Below are 15,190 nucleotides of genomic sequence, written 5' to 3' on the forward strand. Positions count from 1 at the left end.
TTATTGTATTTTATCGGTTGCTTAATTTCTTGTTTTTAATCGTATTTAGAGCTATTTTTTTTCTTCTTGTATCATCAATGTCATATTTAATTGCTTTTGCTGAGTTTTCATATTTTATTTCGTTTTTAATATCTTCGTTTTATCTCGTTTTATCTATTCTTTTTATATCTTTGTTAGGTTCTTTTATTTTCCAATGATTACTCTAATTGCTAATGTCATCCATAATCCTCATTGATATAATACTCGTGTTATATACTTTGGGAGCTTTTTGCAAGGCCTGCCAATGATGCACCCGTGTTCAGTGCGACATCACAAAGGCTTTAACTTTGCCGTTTAGACTTCGAACTTTTTACGACTTTCCATAACTCGTCTAGATTAATGTGCCGTTTTGAACTATAACTTGATAAACGAACCCCTACCACGCCTTCCCTCCCCATTCTCCTTGTGCTTACGTATCAGAATGACAAAAATTTCCCTGCCGGCGGTTAAAAAACAACGATCGTAAAACTAGAGGATAAGAATTTTACGACCCAATTGGCAACACCTGCCTGCAAGCCCGCCTGTCTCGCATGCATTGCTGGATCTTGCTGCCTTCATCCTTCATGCACACTCGCTCTGCGCGTCCCACAACCGTGACCTATGAAAAGGCTGGAAATACAAGGATGCTGCTGATGCTGACCGTTTTTGTTGTTGTTGTTAATCTTCTTCTTCTCTGACTTGATTCTCGAGGTGCATTCTGCTGTGTGTCTGCTGTTTGGTGCTGCTCTTTTTCCTCTGCCGTACTTTATTTGCATATATTTACTTACGGCGGCGCTTTTTTCCCCCTTGTAAACTAGATACGCCAGGTACCGCCTGTACAGGCAACACCGATCGGTTCTGTTTTTACGACCGATTAATGAGATTACGCCGGTTTGCCGCAATATTTACCAAATGGAGGATGCAGATTGGCATGCGCGTGTGAGCAATGGGGGAAATAAAATCTATAACCCGACCCCGGCCGGTGCCGATCGGGGTGGATCAATTAAACGTTACGAGCTGCTTATTAAAAGGGGACGAACGTCCGTGTTGCGTGGCAGCGGCAGCGAATTCGCAAGGATTGCACTATTAAAAGTTAGCACGCACGGCGTAGGAAAGTTCAGTTGCGCACGATTACTGCCAGTCGATGGATCGTGTGCGCCGGCCAATCGATTTAATCGCGCTCGCGGTGGAACAATAGTTTCGCCTTTGTCGTTCGGGGGACAGTTTTGCTGCAAGAAATCAGTGTGCCATCCAGTCGCGACGATTATGTGTAGTGGGTTTTGTGATAGGTGTGATCGAATACAGCGCGCAGGTACGCCCCGCCGTTATGGAAACTGCACCATTGCTGTGCGGTTTTCCCATCGCAACACGTTCAATCAGCAACCAATCAGCCAACGCGAGCGCTCCATCAACCATAGACATCCATCAACCCGCGTAGGGCCCCGTGTGGTCGAGCGCGAGTGCCAAGAATGACAAACAAAAATTGGCGAACCGGTCCCATCGCTCCCTCGAGCGACTGCTCCAGGGCTCGTGGGCAATCACCCTTCAGGGGGAGGTCCACCGTGTTTGCCCTCTAATTTGTACGGCCGGAGCCGAAACGGCAAATAACAGTTCGTCTTTTCTTACCGCCACGTAACCGCTAGCCGATAATTTCTCACGGGAGTTGTGGTTTTTTTTTCTCCATTTGTGCCAGGACACGGACAGTTTGCTGGGTGATTATCCTGATTTGAGCTTAAAAACGGCTTATCTCGTCGTGCGTGTTAAGGTTCTGTGGAGAGGTTATGTTGTTTTTTTACTCGCCGTTGTTACCTGACAATTAAATCGCCTCCAAGGCAGATGCAATCCTTGGGAAAGTCATTAGCGAGAGCGTTCGGGTTCGGCTGGGCCGCTGGTAATGGCATTGATTGCATCTTTAGCTCGTTTTTTTGCTCTACATGTTTTTCCAGGACATTAAAAACAGATTGTTGCTAAGCTTACTTCTTGAGCACCAGGAACCAAGGTCTTCGTTCTGGAAAGCTCTCTTAGTCATTTCCAATGCAAGAACAGAGCAGAAGTACATTTTAGCAATTCATACGGAAGATGTTCCAGAGTTCTTGACATATGTAATTAGAACTAGGTGAACCTGTTGAAGAAACGTTTTAATTGTTGCATTTTTAGCTGGAACCTTCAAGGGTTTCTCGTGGTAAAGTCGTACAACCAAACAACATGGCTGTCATAGGTTCAAAGCTTCATAGACGTCTATAGGCATCAGAAATCCATGAGTGGCTTAACTACGTCTTGGCCAATGTTATATGTTTATATGGTGATTAAAGGTGACTTAGAGCATTATTGCAGTAAGAAATTACATTCAAAGTATCGCTAGAAGTTTTTACTCAAGAACCTTAATGTATCCCATCTATTTCTAGAACAAGATACTTGAAGTTTACTGGACGTGTTTGTCATGTTCGGAAATGTCCCACAAATTTGTTTTCAAAATATCCCACAAATTTTGGAAAACGATATAAGTTTGAAATCCCTGAACATTTACCCATATTCGCCCAAACAAAACATTATGAATGAGTTTTCTCATTACAAGTACAACGCTAAGGTCTAATCTAATGCTCCAATCTTTGTTTTTATTTCATGTTCTACAGGTAAGCAGAGAACTCCATCACACCTCTTGCCAGCTTGGACACACGTCACACTTCTCCCCTTGGATCGGGTAAGGTAACGAAACGATCAGAATACAACACATTTAAGATGGTTTCTGTTAAATAGTAGCCGCATTAAGTACGCTGCCAACCAAACCACCGGTTACACCATCTGACACGCACGCAACAAAAAAATAACTGGGTCATTCTCGAATGCGAGTAACACGCGCGAAGCGACGAACCTGTTACCGAGATGGGCCAACGGCAGGTAATGCCAAAGCTGCGCTCTAATCGATTCGCCACCGGAGCTGCTGGGCCGCACTTGTGAGCTTCCGGTTGTGCTTTTCTTGGTCTCTTGTTTTTTTGCCACATTACGACCGTTGTCCAAGCGCTGTGTGCGCAATGACGAGTGCCAGTTGTCGTTTGCTGCACTGGAGATTCCGCAGATTCCACCGTGTGCGCGCACAGCACGGCCTGTAACATGCTCGGTGGCGTGAGAATTGGCGTAACTTGTGAAACGACGCCGGTCCATTTCGCGTTGCCCCAATATCCACTCCCTCCCTTCCTGCTATGGGGTTGGGGTGATATGTGCGACGAAATGGAACCGCCGCGTAGCTCTTGCGCAGATAAGCTGCACCGCTTGTCATCGTTGGCGATTTGACGGGCCCGAACTGGTATGAGCAGTGCACGCACTTGTCGGCCGTACGGTGACACATTTTTCCCATGCTTTGGTTACGTAGCGGAGTATATGAGGAGAGAGAGAGAGAGAGAGAAAGAGAGAGAGAGAGAGAGCGACAGAGAGAGAGAGAGAGAGAGATAAAGAAAGATCAAGAAATGTACCAAGAGTGGTATACAGGACAGAACCAAAGTGAACTAATGGCATCAATTTAAGGTTATGTGCATCTTGCTTTAACAGAATCTCACAAAACATTACATCACACGAAATGAGTGTTAAATGAATTACTCTGAGTGTTAGTGGTGAATATAACAAAAGTATTTTGACAGGTGTCAGCATCAATACCTCACTAGTCCGGAAAGATGAAGATTGATATAGCTCTGGTTGCGTTCTTGAAGAAAACGATGAACTACGACGATGCTCTGGCATGCAGATACGTATATCTGACAAGCGACATTACTTTACAAGAGCTATGGGAACCTCGAACAGCGTGATCAGTTTCCATTCGGCCATCAATGAAGCGTCCTAGATTCTCAGATTCCACCGTCCCAGCGAGTGTTCCAATTTTCGGAACCTCGAACTATTTCGTAACAGCGCAGATGGTTCTTCCACATCCACATGTGTACCTGAAACCCAATTCCATCTCTTATCCACCTATGCTGCTGCCCCCCCCCCCCCCCTGGTCGTCTCCAATGCCTTAACCGTTTTAACCACATTGTCTCCGGCGCAGACTGCCCTCCCCAATTGCGAACGGGCGGACGTCTCGTGTTACTCGCCCTAATGCGGACTATAAACTATTTTTCCCATGTTTTCTTTGCGCCTGGCCCATCGTTCCGTCCACCGCTTTGGCTACTGCTCTTTCCCCACTCTTCTCCTTCCCCTCCCGTTCGCTCACCAGCTTGGCCGAGCCAATCGATCCAGCGTTCGATTGAGGCTGGCCTGTTGCAACGACAAAACAGAAACGCCCCAGTGGACCCATTTTGCTTCCGGGACTGGAGCCAAAGAGTCGTGACTAACCTATTGCACTTCCCCTGTCTCTATTCTTCCTCCTCCTACTTCATCCCCGGGTACAGTGCCAGTCGTGGTTGGTCACGGATCGTCACCCCGGCACCACACCCACACCCGGTTGACCTTATGCACGGTGCGCCGGTACACCTTGGGTGCACCACCGCCTCGCAACCCGACTTCGGTGCACTAGATTTCGCGTGCAGGCTGGACGTGGCTGGACCGCCGCGCCGGATCGGGGACTGGGAAATTCGGGGTTTGAAAATCTTTGGAAATCCCGACCCGACATCGGCAATGTGCTTAAGAGAAGCAGAGGAAAAACCACACGGTACGGGCAAGCGAGTCGTACCGGTTTTGGTTTAGAAAGAACCCCTTCCGCGCCCGCCCGCTTCCTTTTGGAGCGAAGCGTCTTCTCCGCTCCGGGACAGTCCGCTAATCTCTAACCTTTAAGCAGCCGAGCGTGGGCCCAAGACCTTCGTCTTCGTGTCCGCCCGAGCGCCACGCAAAACCGAACCGCAACAGGGGGGGGGGGGGTGGTGGAACAGGGTGAGAACGACTGTCATAAATCTCGGCTCACCCTGCCAAGCCACCCGCGCGGCCGTTTGTCATTTATTTTGCTTTATGTGCGGTTGGCGATTTGTTCGGTCCCGGCGCAAACTGCCGCCGTGCTTACACGCTTCAGAAAGGGCAGAGCGATAGAGAGGGAAAAAAGGGCCTAGCGTGTGTTGGACATTCTAGGATTGCCCATTCTAGGAGCCATCGATACTCTTGGGTGATCAGTGAAGCGTCCTGCTTGGCCGTGGTGCTGATGGAAGGTTAACGAGTGATTATCTGCCGTTGTGCTACGAGCCGTACCTCGTCCCATGTGTGTTCACTAGGATTGGATGTTATGGTCACTGGTCTGAAGAAAACAGGATGATATTAAGCCCCTAGGAATCGATACTATGCACAATGGTATCCTTTAAAACGTGTTGAGCTTTGTCATTTAATAAAAAGGAAAAAAAAACTCTAAAATCCATCAAATTGCGCTTAGCCTAGAAGCCGAACTGGTGAACAAAAACCATCAACTTCCCGACACCTTGCAAAATTAATCATCACGACACTTGGCGGACTTAAAACATCTGTTTCCGGACTTGGCCTGAGTGAGCTACGAGGGAGCGTTTGACGAAGATTAATTGACAGAATAGATAAACACATACACATATAAAACGGATACCCGTGGCCTTTGCCCAGAATTAAGTTTGTGTCCTGTTTTGAGGAGATTTTGCAAAAATCCGTGGACATAATTTTTTTTTTGCCTTAACACTTGAGAACAATTTTTGGTTCCCAATCGAGTTCCCACGCCAAGCAGACGGTGTCCAGTAGCGCCAGGTTTACGCACACTACCGTGGAATATGTTAACCGTTTTATTGCCATAGCCACCCTTCTCGCGCAATTACACGAACGTGACGAGTGCACTGGCAACGGGCACGCCGTAAGGTGCAACCAGGAGGATGGTGTGTTTGTTTCTATACTGGCGTGACGCTTTATGATGCGGATAAATCCCTTACGATGAGGAGTAGCGATGAACTGCCCAGCCCAGGTGTGTTGGTGTGGGAGTGGGTAGGTGCAGAGCTCGGTAAGCTGTCATCACGTAACGAGGGAGAACGTATTCTGTTTTACGACCTGGGAAGGATACTTACTCGCCTAGGTGGAGCTGCGGTAGCAATAAAAATAATTAACATATGATTCAAAGGCGAGACAGCGGTGAGAGAGAGAGTCAAGGAAGTGAGTTAAATCCGTCCCCATCCGTTGAAGGAATGTCTCGATTAGTGGCTTCAGTTGATGGATAATTTTATACCCGTTGACGCTCGAACAAGGCCGAACAGAGACATCACTGGTTGTGATTGTAATCATGAACGTATTGCACCGCTGTATCTTTTACCGCCCATGTAATGGAATCAGTGGTTATCTCCTCTTTCCATAATTGCCGTTTTTTTATGGTCTATTAGCATGTCTCAATCAACGAGCTAATGTGACCGTATCGATAAAACGGTGGTCTAGCAGTGAGTAGCACGAGGACAAAATCTCGTTCCTACCCAAACAACAAAGGAGGCTGTTCTGGCGGTGTGGTAGTGTGAGATTTATCATTTCTCTTAGCTTTGTGCGCATTCTTCTCATGTCATTCAATCACGATCTCTCGCTCTCATGTTCGCGTCATATTCCGCACGTTGTGTTTTCTACCTCAAGCAGATACTTGTTCAAGATGATGGTGTGTCAACTCCTCCAAACCTGCCTTTGCGCACGGCTGCAGTTTCTTTCTCCGTCAAACTACGACGCGTCATTCTTAAGATGGTGTCGTTCTTTCTCAAAGTCTCTCACAGTTCATCAAACGGTCAAGATCACAATCAACGCGGTACAACCAGCAGCCGCCGCCAGTGGTGTGGCATTCGGCGATGATGAAGAGTGGAAGGCACACATATGATGCACGGCATATGAAGATGAGAATCGCGCACTCTCAAGTGTGCGTGTGTACTTCCGCATCGCATTCAGAACGCTGCACCACTGTGCGTTGTCAACCAAATAACAAAAGACAATCATCGGTGGGAATCACGTTGGGGCCTCTTGAGAAGGGGACACACGCTTTTACAGAAGTGTTCAGCTGCCTTGGAGTATCTGTCTTTCAAGCTCTGCGCGATGACGCTGAACTTCCCTGCACCTGAACTTTCATCGAGCGTGTTGAGACAAAGTAGTGCCTAATGGGATTTAAAAACCACCCGGTAGTCAAGTCTTTGGGGAGGCTGATAAGGTCCAGTGACATGTCCGGAGTGTATCTTTGATTGTTTCCCCCCTATTTCCCGCTTAACTCCGTCACAGGTTGCTCTTTTGTTCTGTTGCCGGTGCGCTAAGACATTTTCAAAACCGGACGGTTAGAGCGTTGGGACAATAAATTCTCCCACCCTAATGGGCGAATCAGGTAGCGCTATCTGCCTGCCTGCCTGTCTGGCGGGGTGTCTAATCTTTTCGAGCTAATCGAATGGAACGGCGGTGTACCACCTGATTCCGAGGGAACAATCTACGCCACTGTTTGAAAGGTGCTTCAGCACAGCAGCTGGTTTGAAACCTGTAGGTGGAGAGATGGTATTGTAAAGTGGCTTAAATATTTCATTTCGGTTTCATTTTTCAACAGCAAAATGTTTCAAGCTTGTTGCGGTGCGATAAACCCGTGACACTATCGTTTTTGCCAAATCGCCCATCAGCCGCTCGCTGACGCGTTTGTTTCGTATTTTCATGGCAAATTAATTTCATTTTCAGCTGTAATTAACGACACAGTTGCCTCGGCTTTCACCTGCGTTAATAAAGACGTGCCCAGAGAAAAACAGTCGCTTTTCCTGCCAAAAAACTAAAGACTGTGCGTGACGAAAACAAATAATAAAACTAGCTATTTCAACCGGCTCAGGCAACTAGCGCTTTGCGAATAAAATATCGATAAGCCTGCATGAGGGTTTTCGTAAGCGCCGGGCTCCAATAGAAGGAAGCACACGCGCCAGTAGTTGCACGGATTTTTTTTGTTTTGCTCACCCTATAACTGACCTCAAAAGGCACAGCCCGGCCCCCGAAGAACGAGACACAGAGAGAATCGTTTAGGCAGGGGTGCTGCTGATGGGCGCTGAAGATCGAACCCGCTGAGTCAAGAAACTCATAAAGAACCTTTTCGGAACCTTCCCTGCCTGAAGTACCGGCGTGCAGGGCGATGGGGCAGGGCAAAGGTTGACTGACCTCCGCTAATGGGGGGAAGACAGTTGAGTGTTGCGTCTTTGCCGTTGATTGCCATAGAAATGGAAATTTGAACCAGAAGAGGAAACTCATTTTCGTAGCGCGGAGTGGTATTGGAGCTTTTCCTCTCCGCTGCAAACCTTCCGAAGCGTTTTTCATATTCCGCTGAAGAAAAGCGACGACACACTGGTAAAGAACACTAAGGGCTTCCAGCTTGGAGTGCCTCGGCAAAGCGGAAGGAATAAATTATCGCTGCCTAAAGTGGCCGGCCCAAAGTGGTGAAGATGTTTGCGGCGATGGTTTCGAAAAACTGCAGCACAAACGGGTCGTTTTTTTTTTAAAAGGTATTTGGAGCCTGCCTGCTTAGAATATACATATCCGCACAAACAGCACCGCTCGCCTCCATATTCACCTTCCAGGCCTCGGCGATGAATGTTGCAAATATCAAAACCAAAAGCTGCTCCTGGTGGGGCGAGCGAATGTTTTTGAAAAATTATGCATAAGCACGAGCAGCAGCAGCAGTGTTGAGCCGCTCCCGATTAACCCCTCACAGCCTGGGGCGATGATTTGCCTTCGAGGTTTTTTTATTCTTCTGTGTGAGTTTGGGGAGCCTGCATGTGGAGTCGCGTTTGACGGACAGCTACTTATGGCAGAGAACGCTTAACGCTTTCCTAAATGCTAATTTCAGACCAACAGGAGCTTCAGCTGGAGCCTAGTCTATACGCTCTGTGAAGATGCGCTTAAAACATATCCCTTTCAACAGCCTCTCTGCTTGCTGGGTGTGTTGCAAAATGGTTGATTTGGAGTGGTTAGTTTACAAAGTTATTTCGATTACAGAACTAGCTATAGTGCAGGTTACGTAAAGAATACAATTTTCAAAGCCGAGTTGAAATCAAAACCTCTGACTTGTTGCTGCAATCCTTCCTTTGCAAGAGCCGACGTTTATTGGGGTCTTGTTCATTCAAATCCATAAAGATAAACTGAGACATTCGCCACTGCCAGTTCATCGAACCCGATTGGCTCGAGCACACTCCAAAGGTCATTGGGGAATAAAGTCCCTCGCTTACCCGGCGGATCCCGTAGCGAAGACGGCAAAGAACGAACTCCCCGAGCAGAAGTGCTGTCCACACCAATACACTATTGATTGAAGCGACAAGAATGCAGGGAATGGTTATGTGTCAAATGGCTGCTGGGGCTTTTGCTGAGGTCTGTCTGGCGAGGCAAATATTCGCGCACCCAACATCTCTCAACCCAGCCGGATGCTGCATGTGTGCGTGTGTGTCTAGAGCCTCATTAAAATCCCAAACTGGAGAGGCCGCATGGTTGCAGCACAGTCCGAATAGGTCCCAATTTCCCCTAGCGCCATCTCGCGCCGATGATTAAAAACCGCTCGGTGCGCTCTGCTTTTGGCAAACTCTTTGAGGCATGAGCCTCTCGCAACTGGATTGGTTTTGAAGTCGGTGATCATTTAACGACAGGAAATTAGGTAGCTCCCTCCCGCTCCCCGTAACAGGCCTGCTCATGGTTTCGGTTTTTTTTACTGCTGCTGCTACTGCCCGGCTGGATTTTGAGAAGGTTACGTCAGATAGAAAGTTAATATGCGGCCACTATTTGCTCGCTGTCTGTGATTGTAATCGGGTTCGGGCAGCACCTTAATTTGACACATCCCCATCATTCAGTGAGCGGGCCCGGCCGACCCCGTTGCTCATCATTTTGGGGGGAGCGCCCTCGTTCGATCGGTCAATCGGCACCGCAAATTGCCACTTTGTTCAGCCGCATACACACACACACACACGGTGCGGTAAGAAATTGAGTGAGCAATTTCGGGCTGGTGACACGGGGTCTGCAATTTTCGTGTCATTGGTTGATATTGGGTTGCCAGTGCGCACGCATCTAACAAGACTGATCAGGTCTTGGTAGGTTCTTGTTATTACTTGTACCTAACGCATCTTTTTTTCTTGTTCTTCTTGATTGCACCATTGAGATCTTGAATCGGGTTCATGGAGATCGAATTATTGAAGACTCAACTCAGGCTTCACTCAAGTTTCGCCCAGGTTTACCTTAGAGAGATTTCATTGCATATTTGTCTTATAAATGTGTTACAAATAATTCTTTCAGGCTTTAGTTTGTTACTAGGCAAACAATTTCCATTCCCGGCTATGATCCAAAAGGCTGCATCGAACCCAAAACTCACGTCTTCCCACTCAAAGTCGGAACCGAATGTGTTAATAATTAATCATTTATCATAAAAAGTGCACCACCACCACCACCACCATTAGCAGCCATCCTATTCTTCGTTTCCCAGCCTACACGCTCGAAGCGCTTGCAGCCTGAAGCTTGGCTCGCGAGAGGCCGAGGTCGTGCTTGATGAATTATGCGCCCATATGCTTATACGGCCGTCACGCGTGCGCACTCGCGCTCACGTTCATTCCGATCCAATTAGATCAAATGCCAGTCGGGTTGAAGCTGCTCCCCTCCCACGCTGGGGAGCATAAGTGTATGCATAAACACAAACCACTAACACACACACACATACATACATTTGATTTTGGGAAAATATCAAACGTACAGCACCATCAGCGCTGCATTTTCCCTTCCCTGGCTGGTGTGCATTATTCAAACAAGGACGGACCCCGATAAAAGGTCCCGGACGAGGAAGCGAAAAGGTCGCATTTTGGAAGGAAGGCAGTGTGCTGTTGCGCAAACCCCCTCTTTGCTGCATTCACTCCAAAACTTTGAAACGCTCGACGGAAGCGTTTTGGGGTGTTTTTCTTCTTCCCTCCTTTTTTTTCTCCGCTCACCTTGCATCATTATCACGGCGACCTAGGAGCTGTCGACGCGATGCTCCCCCAGCGGCCAGGGCGAACCGATTTGACAAATCGACACCCCGTCTGTCGGATGAACACGGCGGGAGAGCAGTACGAATTAAAATACTGATTTCAAACAAAGCTCCCTCAAAAAAAAAAAAAAAGCACAACAGAAACTCATCGAGCAAAGGGCGAATATCTCCAAAAAAAGAAGCAACAAGCACCACACAGGGGTGATGGTTTTATCACGGCTCACGGATCGCACTATTTCGGGGTGCCGCGTGCAGTCTCACACGCGAAATGTCATCCGATCGGAAATGATTATTATAATAGGGGGGCCCCCGATCGATGACGGCACCTTTTTTGTGGTTTTCGGAGCGCCTCGCGTTGTGCATGTTGGTAAGCTAACGGGTGTTGAAACGATGATATGATAACGCCCAACAAACAGCGGGAAATAGTTTATCGGTTTTCGGGTTTTTATCGGGGGTTCGTCGCTTGCTTGTTCGGCGGGAGAGTAGAACTGAGCAGAAGGCGAGCCGATTAAGGGAAAATGCTTTGTTGGCTTTTTTTGAATGACTGAGACTCGATAAAAAAGAGGAAAAAGAGGAAAAAAGTTCAGTTATTACAATATAAATTAAAATTAAATTACGTAAAAAAAACAAATCTGCATGTTTCATGAAGTTGCAATAAAGCTACAATTGAAACAAAACATGTTTAAATCCACTGCAAAAAAACGCACGCACTTAAGCCCTTTCCGATGCGTTTTTAAAACGCTTGTCTCCCTCACTCCACCCCCATTCCAGCAGGTAGCCTGCCGTGCTCGTAGCGCGGCACTGCTCGCGCGCCAAGAATATGGAAATCAATGTCACCCACCGTCCCCATCGTCGTCCGCACACGATCTGGCAGGGCTGCGCAGGGGCGTGATGCTTTTCGCCCACATGCAACCGACCGACCCGCACCAGTGGCCTTTCGCTTCGGCGTGCCGTTCGGCTAAGTGGTTTGGCCCAACGCACCGACGGGCGAAGGGGCAGACGCCTCGGGGCTCGGGCGGGCTCGGCAAGATAAACATTCACCGATGGCGACGGCGACGGCCTCGATCGACCTTCACCTGCGCGTGTTGCTGCTGATTTGGCTCGGCTCGGCTCGCTGACGTGAGTCTGTGCAGTGTTTGCAGAAGGCAGGACAGGGGAGCTAAATTCCAAAATCTTAAGCCATACCCTCCCCCTCCTCCCCGGTGGAAGAAAAAAGAATAGAACGGCGAGCGGAATAGAGCGAAGAACGGCCAGTTTTTTTGGCAACACACTCAAACGCGTTTGACAAAGTCCGGAGAACACAAAAAGGGAAGAGAAAAAAAACCCGCATCGAGGTGCCGAAAGGTGGTTGAACAGTCTTTCTCGAAGCAATTCGGACAAGGATTAGGCTAGGCATCGGGATTATTTTGAGCTCGGTACAGGCCAACCTGCCAGCAGCGCTTGATTATCTTCCCATCCTCTTTGGGCGCGAGGATCGTTTTAATTTTGTTTCCCAACCAATCAATCTCCAAACTGCTTTCTTGCGTGTGGTTTTTGCTTTGTTTATTGCGGTCCTTTCAAACCCTTCATCTAACGGCTTGCCGGGGGGAGGAACGGTGCGGTGTTTACACTCCATTTGTTCACTTCGCTTGACCCTGAAACAATCGAACACAATTACGCATATTTGTCTTCGGCAATTGCTAGCCACCGTTCGGCTAACAAACTTCCCACCCTTGACCTCTGCAAAGAGGCAGAACGAGAGAGTGTGTGTGTGAGAGAGAAGCATCATGTTGTGCCTTTTTTTGTGGTGTCTATCTGTGTATGATGTGTGTGATAAAATTTGATTATTGCGTGTTGTTTTTTGCTGTTGTTAAGACTCCAGTGAGGCGACACAAAAGTATGCGTCTAATACTTGCTCAAAAGCAAAACATCCCACCTGCATCGCTATGAAAGCGGGTTTTTTTTCTCGCCCCCTTCTCATAATTGCGCCCCCCCCCCCTTGCCAGATGCTTTTTTTTGTTCGTGTTGTCGCTCTATCAACCCCCTCGCCGCCTCCAAGTGGCTCCAAGTGCGCGGAATTGCTACGGATCGAATCCGTAATTACTCGCATAGCTGACAGGGCGGCTACTATTATTAAACAGCCGGGTCGTTGTTGGGTCTTATTTATTGCGGCACTGCTTGCGGAGATGAAGGGGCACCTTAAGATCAAGGTTTTTACCCTACAGGGTGCTCTCTCATGAATATAAGCGCGTGCGTGTGTGTGTGTGTGACAGCGTGTTGTCATCGTTTGTCGAGAGCCGGCTGGCGCCAGGCGATTAAAGGTGGAAAAATAACGACGCCGCTCGCTATTTTATGCATTCAAATGAGGCTCGGCGCATTCGAAAAATGCATACAAGCCCGGTACGTTTAATATGCAGTTGAAGGTCGGGGAGGGAGATGTGTTCGGGTGGGTGGCACTCGGTGGCAGGTAATGTAGATCAGCGTCTTGTGCTGGACGGCGCGTCAAGCGAGTGGCGCTTATTAGGGGCTATGCGATGTTTTATTTGTCTTAATTTTATGATCAGTTTTTATGCACGCATGTCTCGATGGGCCACGTCTAGGCGGTGATGGGAAGAGTTGTTTTGTAGTTGTGTGTTTTTTGTTTTTAAATATTTTTTTAAATACCAAAAATATGCATAGATACGCGAAAGTAATATAAGTAATGGTACAAATATAGAGAAGAAAGTAAAACAAAAGACTAAGACTATAAATATATAGAGAAGAAAGTAAACCAAAAAAGTAAAATGAAAAGAATAAATTACAACAAATAACAAAAATGATAGAACTACGTCGAAAATCTAAATTTAAAAGAACAACAAACAAAAACAGGCAATGAAAAGATAACAGATGAAGAGAAGGAAAACAATATTTAAGCAAAAGAAACGAAAAATAAATAAATTAAAAAAAACAGAATCAAGCAATATACAACAAACCTTAGAACAAATAAACGTTACAAATACATCTAAAATGAATATTAATTGCCTGTTTTAGTTTGCTGTTCTTTTAAATTTCGATTTTCTACGTTATTCTATCAATTTTGTTGTTATTTGGTGTAATTTATTCCTTTCATTTAAAATTTTTGTTTTACTTTCTTCTCTATATATTTATAGTCTAAGTCTTTTGTTTTACTTTCTTCTCTATATATAGTTTTTTAGTCTATTATTCTACTTCCTCTTCTGTATATTTTTGTAGTCTTTTGTTTTACTTTCTTATCTATATATTTTTGTAGTCTTTTGTTTTACTTTATTCTCTATACATATTTTTACCATTACTTACATTACTTTCACGTATCTATGCATCTTTTGGGTATTTAAAAAAATATAATTATAAAAACTTTACAGATCGCACCAAGCCAGACAAAAAGTAACAGCGTTAGAAGAGATCTCAAAATAAAACCAACAAGGACGCACATTGAATCTGCTGCAATTACCCTGAAAAACACAAAAAAAAAACCGAACTACCTTAAGTGGCTTAACTATCATGTGCACCACTTTCATTACCGCCAAGGAAGTGCGGTTGAAGTGCACCTTGCTCTCCAGCCTTGGCGCAAGTATGGCTTTGTCCTTCCAAACCGATTGCCTCTCAATTGGCCAGTGTGTCGGTCAAGCTGGCTTACGGTCCAAATGGTTGCAGCCCCCGAAAAACCACATCGGTCGCCACAAAGGTCAATCGCGCCATTATCTCGATAGCGAGTTGAAAAGATGGTCCGACCGATATTCGGGTGCGGTGAAAGACTGCCTGCCTGATCTTCCACCGCCACTATCTCCAGTGCCATGGTGGGATTGCGTGCGATTTAACCATTCGCACGTGAATGCGCTTTAGAACGTTTGTTTGCTGTCTTGTGGGGAAATACAAAAACAAAAAGCCAATAACTACAAAAACTCTCAAAATGAAACTGTACAATTTAAAGCACGGAGCAAATCTACATCTAAATTGCTTGCCCGGGACCGTGCCTGGTGTGTTTGTTTTCCTGCAACCCTGCATTGGGGGCGCACTGCTGTCCCCGTTTGGGTCATTTTTCGGTGCGCCGAGGCCCATTGAAAGTGGGTTACATAAAGGACCCACGCTCCTGACCTGCACTTACACGCGCCGCTGCACAAGGATGGGTCGGCCGAAGGCATGTCCGCCGTGTTTTCGGCCAAATCGAGGTCAGGTCGCAGGATGTTTCACCGCTTGAGTTTTTTGAGCAAGCCGGTGTGCTGTGAAACGAACGACTTCCGCTCGGGCAGTGGTTCTTCCGCATGCCCC

The 15,190-nt window shown here is 46.9% G+C and overlaps 1 protein-coding gene across 6 annotated transcripts in view; it reads left to right on the top strand.

Moving 5' to 3' along the window:
• Positions 1 to 15,190, top strand: part of LOC120905807 (cadherin-86C) — a 114,572-nt gene that overhangs the window by 62,120 nt on the left and 37,262 nt on the right. The window contains exons 1-2 of one of the 6 annotated variants that reach the window (XM_040316975.1): positions 1,122 to 1,330; positions 2,652 to 2,719. The exons of 4 other annotated variants lie outside the window; for them this stretch is intronic. The gene's annotated coding sequence lies outside the window, so the exon portion shown is untranslated. Of the gene's footprint in view, positions 1 to 1,121; positions 1,331 to 2,651; positions 2,720 to 15,190 lie in introns of those variants that run through there. One more of the 6 variants, XM_040316974.1, reaches the window with a different exon arrangement.

Source organism: Anopheles arabiensis, chromosome X, assembly GCF_016920715.1.
Source record: "Anopheles arabiensis isolate DONGOLA chromosome X, AaraD3, whole genome shotgun sequence".
Lineage (NCBI taxonomy): Eukaryota > Metazoa > Arthropoda > Insecta > Diptera > Culicidae > Anopheles > Anopheles arabiensis.